We start from the raw sequence: 22,013 nt of genomic DNA on the forward strand, positions 1-22,013 counted from the left end.
GTAGTCACAATGTACGATGTCAAGCTCGATGCGAACTTCTATGTTCCTTGACCTGGCTGCGGAATCAAATGCCGGATGACAATGTCACTTCAAATATAACGTTAAAATGCAAATTAGAATGCTAAAAATCCTAGCGCGAACAGGAATAGGACATGTATAAGAATATTTCCAATAATATATGAAGTTATTATATTTTTAATTATATTCTATATATACTAAACAAGTGACTAAATGCTATGTTTTTTTGAAAGGAGTTTTATTAATTCTATACAAAAAATCACAAGCTAGTTAAATTCAAAATTAGGCCCAAGTAATATAACTGTGATAATAACCTATATGTTGCGAAAATTCTGGTATACCTTATATTTCCTTTTTCATGCTTTCTTATATATTTACACTTTAAAAGCTATTTCCTACCCAGAAGTTCCTCATGTACGTACAACGTACTTAATTGTGGCTACAAATAGCCCTTTTGTGCGGTTAATTCAATATGGCACGCGGGCAAATAGCTGGCTACAGATTCAATCTGGATCTAGAACTAATCCACACCCAGCTCGCGTCTAGTAATGACTGTACCGGAACCTGGCAACACTCACACGTAATATGAGCTTATATTTTTGTATCCTTCTATAAAATCCTTAAAAGACGTTCCGATTTCAGTCGGAGGTCTTAAACTATTGGACTACTACCGTTCTAATAAACTGTAATTTAACATTTTAAAACCTACCTACTCTTAATTACAATGTAATAAGGTACACATTGCTCATGAAATATTATGTGTCTATCAAGTATAATAAAAATAACGTAACAAAATATTTAAGACGGGTAACATTATAATGACATTAAAGGAAATAGAACATATAAACGTGTACTTGATTTGATTACAATCTATTGGACATAGGGGAGTTGAAAATATGACCCCATGAAACCGGAAACATTTTGGAGAACACGAGGTCTAAGAAGGGACAAATGACATAGGCATGACCTTGACCACCTTAATCGAATGGAATATCGGCTCCCGTTTCTAGAAAATGTATTTAGACAGGTATGAATATAATGCGGAGCTGTTTGTGAACGAAACAAGATATCTGAGATACATGAGCTTCCAATATGGGAGTAATAAGGCTCTTATTGGCTCGTAATAACCCTGCGCCACTCTATTCTCCTTCCCACTCCATATTGAATCTTATCACAAGAGCGTAGCGTCTTATTTCAAATAAAGTTATCAGAGACATGTAAGAGGAAATAATTTGCGTTTTTATTTCTCCGATATTGTTCGGAATATGTTTTATTGTTATTTGTGATATTATATTTAATGAATACGTGTGTTTTTCATGACAGTTGACAACGAATACGAAATTGAATATTTGTTTAAAAGTAAGAATCTACATTTCATTTATTTTTTTTTAACTATGTGACTGGCTGGCTGTATATAAACAAAGAAATGTATTTTTCTTTTTACAAAAATGTTTTACAAAAATGTCATTTTTGCCATTATGATTATTGTCGACAGAGAGTCCATTATGCAACTAAGTTCGTGTTGTAAATCGATGATGAGTTTTTTTTTTGGAGGAACAAGTTGAAATTTAACTTGCAGGATTTGATGACAGACAGATAAACGGGACATTATGCAAATCATATGGGTGTTCTGAATCAAATGCAAAACTCCCAGAACATAGACGTTTATTATTGATGCATCTTTGGACATTGATATGTAGCCGGTACTGATGTACGAAGTACTTACTAATTCAAATCATTTATTCAGAAATTAATTTATATATTTATAGCTATTTCTCACAAGCTACAAACTACTAGCATTTCGGAACGACTACTGCTGAGAAGAAATGCCGAAAGAAACTCATTTGAACAGTGTTGGTTCCACTATCATGTCACTACATCCATGGGTATAACATAGAGCAAAAACGAAACCATGTCGAGTTCTAATTTCGAACAGCGCCATCTAGATTGAACAAACTAAATTAAAATGTTACATAACTATACGGTTAAGATTAAACATGATTCAAGAATACAAAATAAACAGTGAAATAGGGGCAAAAAAATAGTTACAAGAAAACATATCACAGGAGCCACAAGCTGAAAATATTGAAATGAATTCATACAATCTTCCACCTGTGTCACTCACACATACATAATGTATGGTATTTTCGCGGAGAGCATCAAATCGGAACATTTCTCGCTGCATTCGTTCTGACAAACCGACGTCACTGTTGTTGTAAGGCGGTGTACACATATTCACTTTTTCACGACGACGAGAATAATCATAATAATTTCTTCATTTAGAACTTAATTCATAGTAAATGTTAGTAACAATGTTCGACTATGTTTGTAACTTATTTAAATTAATCTGTGTTTAGTATTTGAGTATATTGGCCCGTCCACCCTGCCAGCAATGACAGAGAGAAGGCTGCTGGGGCTAGCAAACACTCTCCGCATCAGATAGACTACCCTCTTCCGCACAATATAAGTATACTAGCTTTTGCCCACAACTTCGTATGTGAGTAAAAATCCGTTTCCCGTGGGAATTTCAGGAAATCCCTTCTTAGTGCTCACCTACACTCCCCAGGGAACCTACACACCAAATTTCAACTTTCTACGCCGAGTAGTTTCGGCTGTGCGTTGTCTGTCAGTCAGTCAGTCACTCAGTAACGCAAGAGTTTTATAGACAGTAGGAAAATCTATATATTATATAGATTTTTGAATTCAAATTCAAATCTTTTATTCAGAAATTAGACCTTCACAGGCACTTTTTCTCGTCAATTTTTATATTTATAGTTATTTCTCACAAGCTACAAACTGCTGGCATTTCGGAACGACCACTGCTGAGAAGAAATGCCGAAAGAAACTCATTTGAACAGTGTTGGTCCCAATCATGCCAGATCGGCTTACCATTATTGTTTCTTACAATGTTTTTTTTTTCTAATAATATATAAAAGTACATAATATACATAGTCAAAAGGTATATAAAACAGGTTATGAAACACAATTAACTTACATGAAAATATATGAGAAACGAGATGACCAGTTCCCTCTGGCAGCACCCGTTCACGAGTTGACGCATGGGACAGCCATCGCGTAGATCAACTATAATAGAGGGAACCTCACGACCCGGCCCACGACGCCACCACCAGATTGACCATTTGAGTGAGCATGACACACTCGATTCCCATGACTTCATAATTACAATTCTTATTCGTCGAAATAGAAGTATAATTCAGACACTTGAAGATCACAAATCACGTACATGTTTTACAAATAAAATTTAAATGTCACAATATATGAATTATTACAACAAAAATAAAAATTATGAATAAAATAATAAAAAACAGTAAAATAAAAATTAGGAGATCATGTGTGGAGTGGCAAAGTTGTCACATCCATGCGTTTTTATCAGTCAAATAGGCGTTAATTGTGTAATTCGCTTTATCCATTAATTTTTTCTTAACGTAAGATTTAAAATTTTTCATTGGCAGATTAATAGCCTCTGCAGGGAGTTTATTGAATAATTTACCACTTTGACCCACGAAAGACCGCCGAACCTTTTTAAGCCTGAATCTGTTCATACAAAGTTTGTGCTTATTTCTAGTGTTTACACTATTTACTTCGTTTAATTTTTTGTATAAATGTAAATTTGATTTGACAAAAATAAGCACATCAAAGATATACTGAGATACAACAGTGAGGATGTTAATTGATTTGAGTTCTTGAAGAGAATCTCGAGATTTTAATCCATAAATAAAACGAATAGCTCTTTTCTGTAATACAAAATTTTTTCCTATCTCAGCTGCATTACCCCAAACTATTAGTCTGTAGGACTGTGCTATGAAAGTAGCTGAAATACACAAGTCTAGCTGTATCTATGTTCGTACACTGTCTGATCCTTCTCACTGCATAAGCTGCCGTACTAAGTTTTTTTTGCCGTGATTTCAATATGTTTATCCCACTTTAATTTGTCGTCCACAGTGATGCCCAGGAATTTAGTACTATGTACCCATTCTAGAGCTTTACCATTTACTGTTAAAGGTATAACATTGTGCGAGTTATTTAAGAGAGAGAATTTAATACATTTTGTCTTCTTTGTATTTAGAGCTAAGTTGTTGGTTGTAAACCAGTTAAGCACTACCGACATGCTATTACTTATAAAGTTATAGTTTTCACTTTTTCTATCGACTCTGCAAACAGAACTACATCGCATAAATGTTGGGCAAGGCATGGGAGGTCGTTAATATAAACCAAAAACAAAAAAGGACCGATAATGGAGCCTTGAGGTACGCCTATGTGAACAGGTGCACTATCGTAGCTTGTTTTGTTAATTTCTACTCTCTGTGTTCCATTATCTAGGTAAGACGAAAGAGCACTAAGAGCCGCGCCAGTGACACCATAATGTTGAAATTTATTTTTGAGTATATTATGATCTACACAGTCAAAAGCTTTCGATAAGTCACAGCAAATACCTACGACATCATCAAGCTTCATTAATTATTTCGACTTAAGTGGCTGCTGCATCAGTAGTTGAACGACCTTTGGTTAAACCGTATTGACGATTATGTAAAATTTTATTCATATGAAAATACCACACAAGTTGACTCAAAATATAGTTTCATTTGGTGTAATATGTCTGAATGTAAAAGTGGACTTAGGGTCCGGAGCATTTCTTTTTAATAGGTCATCTGCCGCATTGGAGCAAGAGGAAACGGATCTTGTGATATTCTTAGAAATGTTGGAAAAGAAATTATTAAATTAGTTGGCAACTTCGTCATCTGCACTTATGGTTTTACCGCCAAGTTTTAATACAAAATTTACGTCGCGCGTGTTAGTTTTACCAGTCTCTTTATTTATGATGGACCAAGCCGTCTTTATTTTATCACTCGAATTTTTTATTTTATTAGTTAAATACAAAGATTTCGCGACAGAACATACTTTTTTAAAAGTTTTAGAATACCGTTTAACATATGATATGAATTCCGCATTAAAATTCTACTGTTCATAAAGTCTATTTCTAATAATATATATACCGTTTGAGGCCCAATCACAAAAGTTAAGTTTATCTTTCTTGATAAAAGTTTTGAACGGAAAAGATTTTTTGAGTTCTTTTTCTACTATATTGAACACCTCATTGTATTGGTCATTCGGGTTTTTTGTGAGGTCTGCATCTGGCAATTTGTTATAAACGTATTCGCGAAAAACTGTACTGTATATCCATAACTCAAGACAGAAATAAGTTAAGGGAGGAGAGGGAGGGAGGCCTTAGCCCAGCAGTGGGGTCTTAATGGCTAATTAATGGGCGGGTTATATCATAATCTGAATTAGTATTTTTTTAGAAATATTAATAGCACTGTTGGCACAAGTTTTTATTTTCCTTAATTAGATTGTTGCATTCAACGCGTGACAAAAATCATGTTGTGTGCGGTAGTACCATTGAGGACTTCCCTCATTAGGAGCTTCTTCCGGTCTATCATCAGGCCTTGCTTACCAGAATGATGTATTGCCATTAAAAATAAAGCAATGTTGAAAGTTTAATTTCACGACCGTTCTCCAGTCGGGAAGCACCCGCAGTGCAAAGTCCTGGGTGCTGCAAACGGCGGCAGTTTTTAATTAATCAGGCCAATTAAATAAAAGACTTCGTTGTGCACATGCCCTAAGTCCGCGGGATGAAATGCGGCGCGGCCGTGTCACACGCACACGGATTTCGGCACGAATACGTATTCCCGTTTATGACCTATGCTTCTGTCATATGCCAGCCATTTTGTAGGTTCGCGGCTTCGATCGCTACGATTTATGGTATTTTAAATTTATTCATGTCTTTTTTTATGAACTAGAAACGAGTTTTAAGTTTTTTTTTGTGATTATGATTTATCCAAACTAATATTATGAATGCAAAAGTAAGTTCGTTTATTTGTTTGTTATCTCAGACGCATCTAAAGAATTCAAGTGAGTAGTTGCGTAACTACACCATTGAGTCAATTACTGACGAAGAAAACAGCTCAACTTCCAACGGCTTCCAATTTGATGTACACTAGAGAGTGTACATCAAATTGGAAGCCCAATGGTTGAGCTGATCAGAGGATCAGGCGTACCTTCTAACTAGAGCCTTCCTTTCAGTGCCTGTGTTAAATAAAGTATCACATCTCCATTGTTTACGGGGTAGATAAACAAAAAAGGTAGGTTGGTTGCACGAGTGTTGTTTTCGGTTAGTGGCCCAAGCCCTTGATAATTTGTCGAGTTGCCACTCTATAGTTAAGCCACTGCAAGCGAGCAACCAGCGCACATTAAATCTTAATAGCCTAACAAATCATGTCTTAATTCACAAATAAAGCCTCTTAGATAAATTGCCACAAATTTCTCTGGTTCTGCCTAAAACTGACGATAGTTCGTAACTTTCTGTAAATATATGCCTACATCACAATTGAAATGTATTTAGACCATAGACTTTTGAAAAACATAGAAATGACCCATCAATTTGAATACACCAAAGTAAAGAGGATACATTCCCGCATTTTGAATGTAAACAAAAAATGTTTAACAATTTGTCGATAAATGAGACAGGTAACAGGCTAAGTTTCGAACGAACAATAGGATGTCGTAATTTATGACTAACGAATTTTTAGTAGTTGTACAAAACGCTTCAGTTTGCATATCACAGCACAGATTCTGTAGAGTCTCAGTAGTTCAACTTTTTCTTCGTGTTGGGTAGTGTTGATTTTTGTCTTAAGTCTATGGCAAGAACTAAAATATTTTGTCCAACGAGCGAATGATTATTTACTTAAGGGAGTTAGAAATTGTTGGTTTGTACTTGAAATTTACGATTTAAGGGCACTTGGTGTCTGTTGCGCGTTCGCCAAGCTGTTTGTTTTGACATTGTTTATAGACAAATAGGGGGTTGTGGTGGCTAATTATGTCAACAAGTGTCATGGTTTATCTCATTTGGTAGGAACAGATCTTGTTCAACTAATAAGTTGAATTTGTTTTAATTATTTATAAATAATCTGGCTGCCCATTCCGGCTTCGTTCGCGCAAAAAAAATAGCATGTATATCATTGTATACGCCGCAATTCCTTGACTTGGCGTTTGTCACGTTTTCCCGTTGGCCAGTAAGTTCCACTATCCACAATTTGGTTCCATCGTCAGCTCCTGGTTATGACCTTTCAGTTCAATAAACCCAAGAGTCTAGATATTGGTTGTTCGGTAACCGTTACCGCGCAGTTAACGTTCGCAGTCAATGCCGCGGCAACGCAACGCACATTTGGACAGGGTTGCCAGCTAATAGATTTATTTTTGTCGGACTGTTTGAATTTCATGAGGAATCTTAATCTTAAGATTTGATAATTTCCTGATGTACATTTAAATATAGTTAAATAAACAGTTTAAAAAATTCTTTAATGAAAGTGACACTATAAATTTCGATTGTTATTTATTACGTATATTTATGAGTGGTTAAAATAATTAATATAAAGTTATTAATGAGGTTAATTTTGTTATATTGAAAATGCACTTGGCTGCCTAAAGGTTAGGTCATAGGCGCAAGAAATAAGTTCATTAGGGATGTGTAAAATGCGAAAATGAGCTTCTGAGAACTAATCGTACGTGACAATATTCGCTTATTGGTTTACAAATAAGCATTTTTTATATCCATACCACATTATTCATATCCATACTGTTTGTTTTTTGTTTTGATTGAGGGCCGACCCTTAGTAATAGGCAGGTAAGGAAGAAGAAGAATATTATCAATGTAACGATGATAAGAATTTTAGGAGGAAGGAAATATCGAAACCGCCGGCAGCCCTGCCCAACCGAAGTCGTAAAATTATACAGCGACAGGGAATATCTTTATTATATTATTTAAATGTTACATATAATAACTTTTATACGTTTGTTTGCCGATATGGGGTGGAAGGTATGAGCAAGGAAAAGCGTTAAATTTTATGAAGTCTGTTTTCTTGGAGAGTGTCTGCTTTTATTAAATTCCATGTGAGATGTTTGGTTATTTGTAATCTCAAATAATTTCCTATTTGTATAGATGAGGAAGGATTAATTGAAACAAGATGCGTCCTGGCTTTGTTACATATAAAAAGTCGCCAATGTTATTGGAATAATGTGGCTTTTTACTAGTGAAATAACTTTGTAAATCAGTTCAGTAGTTCAGAATCAGTTCAGTGGTTCAGAAGATTATCCACACGTTATACACACAATCTTATGAACACTTTCTCTTTACAATTTACTACTGTACAGAGATAATTGGAAAGCCAAAGAAATTGAAGAGGTTCTTCTTGTTCATAGTCGTATTCCTCATGGCTGAGGGTCCTGGGCATTACATGGAATGAAACACACGTAACAACTTTCTTGGCATTATTAATGGAGTGGTTTGCCATTGCCTTCTCCATTTCATACACAAGTTAATAATCAACAAGTGTGCAGGTTTCCTCACGATGTTTTTTCCTTCACCGGAAGCAAGTGGTGAATTTTTCTAATGATATCGATAACGTATTTTGATTTATTTTAGACACATAAGCCCCTTATTACTATATTTTCCGTTGAATATTATCTCTCAAAACAACAAAGCATCGTTGTCAAAACCATTAGCATAACATTAAGCAACATTTTGCATCTCGATCATTGTATCACACCGGTTGTAACCGGAAAAATCCAGGGAGAACCGCCCTGCGCCGGCTCCCCAACGGCCGGCAACCGGTTAGCATTTGTATGGGAAAGGATATAAAATAAAGAGAGGATATAAGTTTCCAAAACTATTCACAAAAGAACATATTTAGAAAGATACCTACCTGATTTTGGCGTAGAAATTTTGAAAAATGGATAAGAGGCAGAGAAATCATTATGATGATATACTACATAAATTAGTTACCTACGCCAAAGAAGGTCATGATTCGTACACTTAATTTTTTGAAATTTTAAACTTATATACAAAAAAAAGAACAACGCTCGAGATGGACTACAGAACAACATTTTTTTCAATTTAACTTGTTTTTATATTTAATTTTTATATAAAAAATAAAAATATATGATTATATCATTAATGAAACGAAAAGTAGTTGGCATTTTCAAAATCTTGCCTTATTAACATCTTCGACTCAAGAGTCAATAACGAAGATTATTGACGAGTGTGAATTCTGTCCCGTGGTTACTGTACACCCCCGCTAACAGAGGACATTAGAAATCCGCTACAAGTATGTGCACCTTGGCAGAAATCCTATCCCGCTGTGTTAGATATTCTAAGGCCAGCTGTTTGTCGGGATTCCAGGCGATTTGCGAATTATGTAAAGGTACTTTGGACTGTGATGCCTTTGTGTATGACGGCGATATTTTAATAGTATATTTTTCTTTGTATGCTTAATATATTTCTCTATTTCAACTGTGTGCGTAGTGCGACGTTGCTATTGACGTCTCATCACCGAGTCGCTTCACAGTGAGGCGCAGCTAACCAATCACAGTGCGCCATTGTGACGCGACGACAACCCTTGAAGCCCGACGAGCACGCCTTGAAGCCCGGTGTCAGCGTAAAAACTAAAATCGGACTTTTTTAAAATTCGACTGTGAATTGCAACTCGCCTCCTGCTTAACGTCAAAACTTTTTGGGAATACTTTAATGTTCCCTGATTAAAGTTTGTATTTACATTTGAATCCGAATGTATGGATGAGAAGTTAAGTATTGTAATATATCATATCGCAGCCGAGTTGGGCGAGCGCAGTGCACACTGCATAAAGCTGCAGCTGCATTAAGAGCGGTGACGAGCTATTGTGATTGTGATCGGTGTTTGCAGCCCCTGAACTGTGTCTGAAAGCCGGTCAACACAAATTTACATGATTTCTAATGTCAACGTTTGAACATTTAAGAAATTGTTATCCATTGAAGCGCACTTTAACTATAGGTAACTATGCTCAAAGCGTACATTTTAGTTGTGAAAAGGTGCGATTCGAGAAATAGTGAAGGCGCGTCCCGTGCATCACGTAGAGACGTAAACCTTAGGCGGTACCCTGTAAAATTGTTAAATTGCAGTCGAATCCTCAAAATCGTTGGGTTATATTTATTGAATCAGGGCTTTGCGACGTCGCAGCCCCGATTGAAACCGGGAACACGCGAAGATGAGAGAAAATATTTTATGGAATTAACTTCCAACATTAAACTAAAAGACCCCTGTTCAAGGACGATACTTTATTTTAAATGACTTCGACACAGACGTCGGGAAGTTACCTGAAGAATGCTACACTTCAAAAGATTCTTGACAACTTCTGTATCAAGATTATATCAAATCCAGCAATAATTAATTAGCTTTATGCCTGCCGACGTTATGGTTCCTATGGCAACGCGTTTTAATTATATTCGTCTTGGAGACTAAATTGGGCTCGTCTACACTGCGACCGAATATACTTCATTAAGCGGTTTTATACCAAGTCTAAGTACTAGTGTTATCTTTTAGAATTAATGCAATGTTATGCTTTATTTTTATTCATAGGTTAATACGTATTATTATAAATTCTCATTTGTTTAAAAGTTGTGTATTAGTCATGATTTAAATTAATTTTAAAGGTTCATAATCTTATAGAATTGTATTACTATTATAGAAATTATTATCTTTACATACTTATTGTGGAGGATTTTCAAAAGACATAGGTTCGATGAAGCGAATCTACTATCAAATTGTTTAGCGCCACGCCACGGCACGACTCCACAGAAGCTGTAGGTACTGCGCTCTGCTAACTGAAGTTAAGAACAACCAATGAAATTTCTTTTGTCAAAAGTTATGCAATTCTATTGGATTTGATTGCTGTGGCCCGCCTGGCAGGGGTGACCTAAACCGATAGAATTTCATAATTCTTGACAAATAAAAATTTGTGGTTTGTTAGAAATTGCTTCAGTTAGCAGAGCACAGCACAGCTTCTATCAAGTCCGGCCCTAAATCGTAATATTTAATGGCACGTGCACAAGAAGACGTTCAACGGTATCAGTGTGAATATGCCTTTGGGCGCTATTTACAAATTGGAGACAAATCCGAGGCATTATGATTTGAGACAGCAAATTACGGACAAAAAAATTGTGTTTAAATTGAAATACTCCTCGACTTCCGACGCAAATTGAGGATAAAGAATAAGATATGTCTATTTTTATACACTTTACTGACTTATGCCCGCGGGTTCGTCCGCTTTTATTAAATGCGTCCGCTCATAAATATTTTTTTCTAAATCTCGGGTTCTAAGCAACGTATCGCGAAGTGAATACCGCAAGTAATTTCATTTAGTAGTTTTTGCGTGATACGCGAAGAAACATACAGAAAGACAGACAGACAAAAATAATAAAAAAGTTTTGGCTTCTATTAGTCCCATAAATATCTACTTATTATTTTTAAATACCTTATATGTACAGACATATTAGCCCACTTATAGTTTTATTAAACGTATAAAATATATAGCTATAGTTTAGTCTCCGTTCCGATTCCCTACTCCTGTGATATTTCGGTCTTATCATGTTCATTTTTGTTCAAAACTCAAAAGTGTAATACAAAAAATGACTACAACATTCACAACACGATATTTAACCCTATCTAGTATCAGAATCAACCGAGACACAAAGTTCCCGTGAACGACCCTCTAAATCAACAGCCGATTGGCGGGCAGATGAGCTGATACGGACGCGATGCGCACGCGATGGCACCGACCAAATTAATGGACTGTTCACACCTGACGTATCTATTGTATTTGTGTATTGACACGGTGTGAATCAAACTTTATCCCAGATCTATATTGTTTTCAATTTTAAGTGAAAATTAGTTTTATTATCCCAATAATAAATCGAGTGTGGCGCAAAAGTCAGTTAGTGTTAGTCTTCATCCTTTTTAGCAGGCGGCCGTTACTTGGTTAAGGATGAGATGCACCAGTCAACTATGACGTTAAATCGCACACGTTGCCTCGCAGTTTAACGTCAAAGTTGACTCTTGCAACCCATTCCAAGACTGCAACCAATATACTACAAGTATATGCCATAGTTATAATTATTAATATAGCAAACTTAGTGATAATGGTTTCCGAACACGGATTTATGTTCCAAACACACAGGCCAAAGCTGCTAAGATAAACAGACTGTGGGTGCCAAGTGCTGAGCTCAGCTACCTGGGTTTATGACGTACTTAGAGTTTAGGGGAACGAGGAAATTAGATTCAGGAATTAATTCCTACCATTGAAAATATGCACGTGACATATTTATATAAATCGATAGCAATCACAACAATAATCGGAATTTAAAATCCCTCTGTCTCTTATTCTATTATAGAGAAATTTCCAGGTTTCTTTTGCAGTCGTAGAGCGTTGGAGCCAAGAGTCCCCTTTTGCCTGTTTTTTCTTATCCACTCCACGTCATCCTTGATCATATCAAGCTGCACTTGCTGATTTTCACTTTTGCCAGAACCAAGTAAAACGTTTTGTTTCTGAAATTTCTAATTTAAATTTCAAATTCTTTATTCAAGTTAGGATAATACCAAAAGTGAGTCAACCGCCGACTTTCAAAGCGCAGGTGAAGAAGAAGCGGCGCAACAAAATTCGCGGCCTTTTCTCCAATGACGTCAATTGACAAATATGGATTCAATTAATATATTTATAGCACAACTTTCACAGATTAGGTACGGGTATAGTCGACAAGTAGTTAATGGACTAGTAAATATTTCAAGTAATAGTTACCAGAAAGTTATTTTAAACTCAAACAGTATCAAATGCCTTTCTAATTTAATATTATAATTCTAATTTTTCACACTTACTCCATAAGTGTACGAAATATTATTTTTCCTAAATTCTATAGTATAAAATGCCAACATTATGCGGTAACATGTGACTAAAAGCCAGCCGAATTTGCACATCCACACCTCGGAATACCTAGAAGCCATTACGCAGTCTCCATCCATGAATACCACTGGTTGCTGCCATGTTTGTATGTATGAGAGACAAGCGCCATTACCATACAAAACGCAGCTGGCTACTGCTTGCGAAATTGAGCACTCGGAATTTTAAAGTAGTATCTATTTGAAACTCTAATACCTTGGAAATAAGGGCTTTAAAAGAAATATTTGTTGTGCAGATGATACATGTGTTTACTTTTCTTGTGCAAGATAGTGCTGAAATATTATAATGAATGAAATCACCGACTCACTAAAATCCGTACTTGTTGTTTAATTTGTTTAATGATTTAATGAATTATGACATTTAATAAAATGCTAATAGTTTGTAGGTTTTTGAGAAATTATATTATATAATATGAAATATTAGGTACCTGATTGATTTTTAGATTTATTTGTTTGTATGATATAATTTTATTGCATAAGAAAACACAAAGACACGAAAAAAGCACTAGCAACGGCGGACTTATCCCACGGAGGGAACTATTTGCAAGTGAAAAAAGCAAAATTTTCTTTTTCGAAGTTAAAAATCATTAGGTATTCTTGTCACGTCCGCCTACAAATAGCGGTGTTCCGTCAACTGTCGCCGTTTACTGTACGGCGGCCATTTCTCACGAACTCAATATTTTTGAGAGCAATCATTTCCCAATACGCTTCCTATAAACTTTTTAGTGCCTTTACTGTCACGGGATGCTAAAGCTGGTGTTCTATCAACTGTTCCTATTTGTTTAGTAAAAATAAAGATTTTTTTGTAATTTGTTATCTTATTATTATTTTTATAGTATAGTAGGCAAACGAGCATGTAGGTTGCCTGATGGTAAGCAAACACCACAGCTCATGGACACCGGCAACCCGATACCCACTGTTAACCAGTGGAAAGCGTTAGACACTTTTCTTGAAAGCGCCAATGTCGAAACTATTAGGATTTTATATTTTGAGAGAACAGAATAAGCTTTATTACATACATATATTCACTAACACAAAAAAAGCTTTTAATATACATATGTATATTATAGTGATTGCATCTTAGGGGCTTCGTTTTCTTGGGAATATCGGAATAAAAATAGCCTAAATTACTCAGGAAGCGGTGGTGGTGTAATGGTTAAGACGCTCGCCTGTGGATCGAAAGGTTCCAGGTTCGAATCCTACTCGTGCCACATGAGTTTGTATACCAATCTGCCTCATGTGTAGTAGTTTTCATCGACAACCACTTGCTTCCGATGAAGGAAAACATCGTGAGCAAATCTGCACACTGGTTGATACTTATTAATTTGTGTGTGAAATAGAGAAGGCAATGGCAAACCAAGTTGTTGTGTGTGTTTCATTCCACGTAATAACCACGACCCTCAGCCATGAGGAAACGACTATGAAGAAGACTCAGGAATTATGTAGCTTCTTACTGGTAAAATAAGGAATCGTTTGAGTAAACAAGGATTTTAAAGACGTTGATTACATTTTATCTTACTTAAGCGGTTTACATCCAGTCATAAAATCAAATCATAAAAAAATATACATAAATTTATATTTAAAAAATGGTAAGCCCTTGTGGCATAATAGGGACCAACACTGTTTGAATGAGTTTCTTTCGGCATTTCTTCTCAGTAGTCAGTAGTTTGTAGCTTTGGCAAACATCATTTAATTTAGAATATGACGTGAAAAAGTGCCTGTGAAGGCCTAATTTCTAAATAAATGATTTGATTTTGATTTTGAATGAAATTTTACGAGCATTAGAAGTGAAAAATAAAATTACCTCGTTATTTTTATCACAATAGAAACAAACAAATTGTAAAAGTCAATTAGCAAAAAAAAAATACCTGGAGAACATTTTGAATATAAAGCAATCCTTTGCGTGTATAAAAGAACATAGCCGTCGGCTAATTAAAAGGTAACATAGCCTCCTGGCTGTGTTACATTTTACTCCTCACAAACAAATGTTTTAACATAAAAAATCTTGAACCGCACCGTTATCTCTGCGATACTATTTCACAATGATTAATCAACACGATGTTTACCTTTTGCTTTCCGCTTCAACTTTCACCTCCGAACACCACAATTGCCTGTAATTCCTCCAACTAGATACATTTCTTGTAGCTCAACAAAATCAGTTTCTAAAATCGAACAAACCGCGCATTGGATGTGGTGTAAAGCGGTGCGGCCGTGTAGTTTTAGAGTTCTGGATACAGGACTAGAGGCTCGAGCCCCGCCTTTTGTTATCAAGTTGAAATCAAGCGGCCTTTTTACGTTAGCACCCCTTTTGTGTCTTCAGTGGGCTTACCTTTAGGGTTTGTGTTCGGGGAATTCAGTTTTAAAGGGTTATGGTTAAGTTTTTAAATCTCTCTCTTTTCTTTTTCAGTTCTTGACTGTGACTGTATGGGCCGAAGCCTTGGGACCTGCTTGACGTCGACTCTCTTTGGGAATGCTGTTCGGCTATCAAGACCGTTTTGTTTCTTAGTCGCATCGTGTGATGTTCATGAGAGGATTCGGAGTGATATAATTTATAATGTATTCACCCGAACGGAACCAGGACAGACTGCTAGTCTCTACTTATATTATAAAGAGGTAAGATTTGTATGTTTTTGTTGTTTGTAATGAATAAACTCAAAAACTACTGAACTGATTTTATTGAAATTTGGCACAGCGATTGTCGAAACCTTCAGGAGTGATATAGGCTACTTTTTGTTCTGATTTTACGCGAGCGAAGCCGCAGCAGGCAGCTAGTAATTTATAAAATGTAAATTTTATACTTAACACAATTATTTTAGACAACTCATTTGCTCTAAACCACTGATAAGCTTGGCAGTGTCAAGCAAGTTTTATTAAATGAAACCATAAAGTGTGCAGTAACTTTAAGTCAAGTTATACGTTAGTGTTAAGGTAGCCCCATCACGGTTAACCCCTCCAGACGGCAATAAAAGCCCTCCGGAATCACCCCTTAGAGCTCACATTTCAGGTTTTAGGGCCCGACATTTAAAATATTATTACTTTCTCTAAGATATCTGTATTAATTTTAATTTGCGCTATTATTTTTAAATATCAAATAAGACAACATTGAAACGTAATGACCGTCTGTTCCCGCAGATTTGCCGCCCAAGTGAATTTCCCATGGGATAGGTACCATTTTCCCGGATAAAATATATGTCCTTTTCCATACTTAATTTTGAAAAAAATAATTGCTCAGGCAAGATCAAATATTTAGTCTAACTAAAATAGTACTTAATGAGATGGAGATCATGATTTCGACGTTAAATTATAATAAAAAGTAAGTAACTTCAGCTGATGTTCAATTTGACAAAATGACAAAAACAAATTACGGTACAAAGATCTTTTATAATCTTTAGCAGGCAGATACCCGTTTTAATAATCTTCTTAAGAGACTCTGCTACACAGAATTTGGAATAATATAATAGACTATAGAAGTGGCGTAGACAAATTTTTAACGCGTGGAAGGGATATACTCAAAAATAATCTAGCTCCTACTTAGCTGTACTTGACTGTATTTCTAGTGACATATTATTTCTGTGACTCAAGCGAATACAATCTAATTTAAAAGTATACGTGCTATATTATCTCTATTATCGTGCTATATTATTGCCTGTGGCACCTGTTTTTATTTTCGCACGAACATTATATTATTTTTTTTTATTAATAAGAATGAGAAATATATTATTCTTTTAACTGAGCTTCAGTCCTATGCTCATTCCCATATAAAATACAGAAGTTGTGTCGGTTTTATTTTATTTCAATTTCTGTGCCCTGGTATTTATTAATCAGCTGACTGTAATATGATAATATAATATTGTACTGGCTTTCCGTCCGTTTTAATTATTTAAATGCTTATCATTTGAATTGTACATTTAAAGGGATTCCGAAGGTGCACTTTTTAACAAGCGAATAGTGTAGTGTGATATAGTATTCCAGGACTCCCAGCGCTTGGATAACTGTAAAAAAAATTGAGTTTCAGATCCCAGATTTTTATTTTATTTAGTGGTGAACATAACAGTTTACATGTTAAACATTATTAAAGTATAAAACTACGTGCTTTATGGCCTTTACAAGCATGATGAGCAACTGGTCTGACAAGAAAACAAGTTACAATGAAGACTAACAAAATACATATAAACTCAGTTTTTTTCTTACACGTCTTTTTAGGTAAACAATTTTTATATAACAACATCTTATAGCAATATAAATTAAAAAGACTTTAGGAAGTCATTTGCATTGTTGGACAATACGGTAAAGGACTATAGATTAATCATAGATCCTTCAATAATATGTTCACTATTGTTTTATTATTTTGTTTTGACTATTTATTCTGAACTGAGAGGTCCCGGGTTCGATCCCCGGTCGGGTCATGATGGAAAATGATCTTTTTCTGGTTGGCCTGGGTCTTAGATCTTTATCTATATATGTATTTGTTATAAAATATAGTATTGTTGAGTTAGTATCCCATAACACAAGTCTCGAACTTACTTTGGGGCTAGCTCAATCTGTGTGATTTGTCCTAATATATTTATTTATTTACGGCTAAATAAATTAAAGATCTCCAAATTGTATTACTAACACCATATTGTACCCTATTTAATGCAAATAAAGAATTATATTATCTATACACAATATAATGGTATGTTCACACGCCCGCAATGCATGAATGAATGTTCACAAATAAAGATTGAACACACCACACGCGAGTGCGCCAGCGAGTTCAAAATCGTTAAAGTTGTCGAAATCTTTCGGACTTCATCATCATCATCATTTAAAAAGTACGTGAGAGCCTAATTCGAAGGTGGAAGAATGGAAGCGGAATAATAGCAAAAAATGTGTAGCTAAGAACTGTAACTGCACAGAGTTTTAAGTGCTCATAAAATGAATGGAAGGTGTTACTTGTGTGAAATTAATTATATTTAAAGAAAACTGCCAAGTGCGACTGAGGTGTTGACTTCATAATATGAGCTTACTAGCTTTAAGCTAGCCGCAGCTTCGCCCGTATAAGTTTCCCACGGGAACGAGTTGTTTTTCCGGGATGAAATATACTCTATGTCCTTCTCCATACTTCATAACTTCATGTATGCAAAATTTCAAGAAGATTGCTTGTATAGATGGAGCTTGAAGAGGTAACAAACAGATAAACTTACTTTCGCATATATATTGTTAGGATTCAAAAATTTCGTAATGGATTTTTTCCCGAATTATACAAACGCATTTAATACAATTAGTTTCTTTGAGGGGACAAGGTTCCCGGAACCTCAAATAGGACCTGTCGTACAAAGCGGCACTATCAGCTAAAACTTCGCCGAACATTTTTCAGCGAATTCAACTACATTGTTGGTTTTTTCTCGCGGTAACAAAAAGCTCTCATTTCTATGTGAAGTTAATAAAATTAAAATTAAAGTTAAAAGTTAAAAGAAGTAAAATTGAAGTTAATAAACGATTCTTCGTTTATTCGCATACATTATGGTACAAATGGTTGCATACAAACTACGCTTCGTACTTTTTAACGTGTAACTTTAAAAAAATATATAGATTCAAAAAGGATCTTCGCCAAAGTCTCTGATATTAGAAATCTTACACGCATCTTCTTTGTCGGGGGTTAAAAACGTTCCAAGGCCTAAAATATTTACTCAGACATAATTAATACTTGGGAATATTAAAACTCCGCTCACTAATTTACAATCTGTCATCAGTTTAACCCTTTATTAAGGAGGACTTTCACTTTGCGATGTCGCCGTGGAAATACAATTTTATTTCCGCCTTTCCTGGAAAGGTAATGTTATGATATTATTTTCAAAATTTATAAGAAAAACTATAGAATAGAACTCTCAAAGAAGGTACCATAGTTGTTTTTGTAAAAATGAAACAGATAAAAATTGTTGCACCGAGAGTATTCACAAGACAATACAAAATCCTTTATCGTGCATTAATTTATGTTTACATACAAAAATTTAATTTTACAACTTAAAACTGGTGAACAAAGAAAATGGGACAAACTAAATAATTCAACCACCAACAAACAAACAAACAAACAAACAAACAAACAAACAAACAAACAAACAAACAAACAAACAAACACCGTGCCACATTAAATTTCCGTTTCTCTGTTTTATCTAAAACAGTTGCTATAACTTGGTCTTAATATAAACCTACTGCTGCGAAATGGTGGTATCAATAAAAAATCCTAATCCACATTAAATTTCCGCAAGACAAGCCCCGATCGTCCGACTTTTGTTAACAAATTACTGAAAGGCTTTGGAGAGTCGATCGGAGTTTGTCCGCCTTTAAGCCCAACTTGCCTAAACTCAACCAAGTCCAGCAAAGTTAGCTTTCAACACGGAATAATGTTGTCTGGATGTATCGACGTGATGACGAACGAACTTAAGGAAGGTGGGACAACGTTGTATATATTTTAAATATAATTGTCATCATTACACTAGATGTTGTCACCAACTTCACTGATAGTAGTTTTAGTTTTTATATTTATTAAATTTCATTGTTCGAAGAAAATGCGAACTTAATGCTTTTAGCATGCTGCATGCAGCTATGTTTGATCTCGGGTCATTATAACTATTCCAAATTGTGACATTAGTGACATTATACAGATTATTAGACAGATATTATGAAAAAGCAAAATATTTGTAAGTGAAAAAAGATTTTCAGTTATTTTTAATCTATGCTTGTTTGACGACCTTGGACGACCTTGGTGGCGAAGTGGTAAAGTGCTTGCCTCTGAACCGAGAGGTCCTGGGTTCGATCCCTGGTCGAGTCATGAAGGAAAATGATCTTGTTCTGATTGGCCCGGGTCTCGGATGTTTATATATATATATATATATATATATATATATATATATATATATATATATATATATATATATATATATATATATATATATATATATATATATATATATATATATATATATCCTTGAGTTAGTATCCCAGCTCAATCTGTGTGATTTGTCCTAATATATAATAATAATATATTTATATTTATTTATATTTATTACTACGGAATCTAACTCGCACTTTGCCACGTTTTTATTAATTGTACCTGCACCTTTTTGTGTGATGAGTTTATATTAGGAAACTCATCCATAGTGTGTACATCCCCGGGGCACTTCTGTTGACTGTGTCCCTCGAAACTTTAATTGCCCAGCAGCCGGTCAATAGATACAATTTGATGGGATTTACCCCAACTCCTAAGTGGTGTGGGGTTACAAGGTGACTTGATTGCGTTCGTTAGCTCTCTTCGTATTTCGGCTGGCGTATGCTGATCTTACGATGTTGCTTGTAATCTTATTATAAAAATTATACTAGAGTTTTGTATTCTAACATCAGGTTGTAAGGTGGCACTTAATAAATCATTTCTTTATTGCTTTTTATTCGCACCTTCGCATACATTAGAATTAGCGCGAAGTAATCCGACGAGTCAACATAAGACCAAAAATTATTGACGTGTGAGTTAACGCGATTGAATTCTTAGGGCACCAACCGTATTGATGGCACCAGTGAAGAGAAAAATCCATGTCCAAGGCGAATTTGGATGTTTATAATGTGCGAATATGGGAGCCATTTTATTTCAGTCATAATAATTAACAAGACCGCAATATGTACCGCTCGAGCCAACTAGTTTTACAAGGTGAATTGATCTTTATCGAGGGATAAAGATCTTCTTAATTTGACTACTAATTGTGTGCAGATCTTTTGCCAGCTCGACATTGTCGTCGTACAGTTCGCCAAACTTTGCCGGATTCGGTATACGTTGCTGGTTTTTCATTGCGGTAAATAAAAGCACTCATACTAATTATTCACGCATTCGCGTCGGCATGTGTCCGGTATCGGCGACAGTGTGGAGCATTATGAGACTGTCTCTGATATAATTACCATCAAAGATACTGATAAATGGTACTTCTGACATATAAGATACAGCTTGCATTAACAATGATTCCAGATATTTTAAATTGTATGAGTTATATCGTCACTGATACTGATCGATACTTATGATACTAAATGACAAAAGCCATGCCGGAGATGGTTTGAAGCTCTGACATGAGGTAGTAGCGTGGCACTATCTCAACTACACAGATTTTTGCTTTCCTCGCAGCTTCGCATAAATCGGACCTTGGCGCTAAGTTTTTACTTAGCAAACATAAAAACAGGGAAGATGAAGTTGGTCGCGGCGAGCATGCTAATGTAGTGCATTAAAAACTTGCAGTTACTACTTGTTACTGCAGCGTGAATATTCTTACACGTATCAGGACAGGATTCAACTATCGTCCACGTTGAATCGTCATCATCAGAAAAATGGGACACTGAATCTGTGACTTCATATATGTAGACGAAATAAACAGGCTAATATTCAGTTTTATTTTTATTTTTCATCAAACTGAAGATTTTTATGCAATGTATTAAATATCGAAAGTAAACTTCTTAAATATCCTTATTACAAGCCATTACCGGTCCAGATTATTGCCTGTTTACAAAGTTTTGAAAGTGTTCAGTTTCACCTAATTCTTGTCCCACATAAAAGGCTATATATTTCTCAGGGTCGTACACAGACTAAAAAGAATAATAGGAGGATACTACAGACTAATAAAATAATTGCCTATCTTTTCAATTAATTCATACAAATAAAACTTCCGCAGTCGACTGATATATAACGAACTAAGACAGGATTTCGAGAAATTTCCACGGCAACGGACACAAAGACTCGTTTATTTTAAACATATATAAATATTATTGTACTATTAATTCGCAAATAATAACTCTGCGATATAGGTTTAAAAAAAAACCAGGTCAGTATAGTGGGACAGTGAATTGAAAAGTTCTCGATATAACAACAGCCGCAAGTTTGAGCTGCGACGTGCATCCCTATTCTATTTGAATTTCAAAATATTTTCACTTCAACTTCACTACTTGTAAATATTAATAATGGGGAAAATAGACTCTGAAACCCTGACTGGCAAGCAGACAGGACAAATGTCGTGAAAAAATACGCGCTACAGAAAACGGAGCGAAGAAATTATGTTAAAGTGGGGCTACGTCTGCTTGACACTGCCTGCCAATCTAATGCCTTCGCTAAACCATGGTATACCTGCGACCTGACTG

At 35.3% G+C, this 22,013-nt stretch overlaps 1 protein-coding gene across 1 annotated transcript in view; it reads left to right on the top strand.

Annotated features, from left to right (window-relative positions):
* side-II (sidestep II) overlaps positions 1–22,013 on the top strand; it is a 458,967-nt gene that overhangs the window by 66,897 nt on the left and 370,057 nt on the right. Inside the window, exon 2 of the mRNA XM_053747702.1 lies at positions 15,268–15,473. The gene's annotated coding sequence lies outside the window, so the exon portion shown is untranslated. The remainder of the gene's footprint in view (positions 1–15,267; positions 15,474–22,013) is intronic.

The sequence above is a fragment of the Plodia interpunctella genome, chromosome 1 (genome assembly GCF_027563975.2).
Source record: "Plodia interpunctella isolate USDA-ARS_2022_Savannah chromosome 1, ilPloInte3.2, whole genome shotgun sequence".
NCBI lineage: Eukaryota > Metazoa > Arthropoda > Insecta > Lepidoptera > Pyralidae > Plodia > Plodia interpunctella.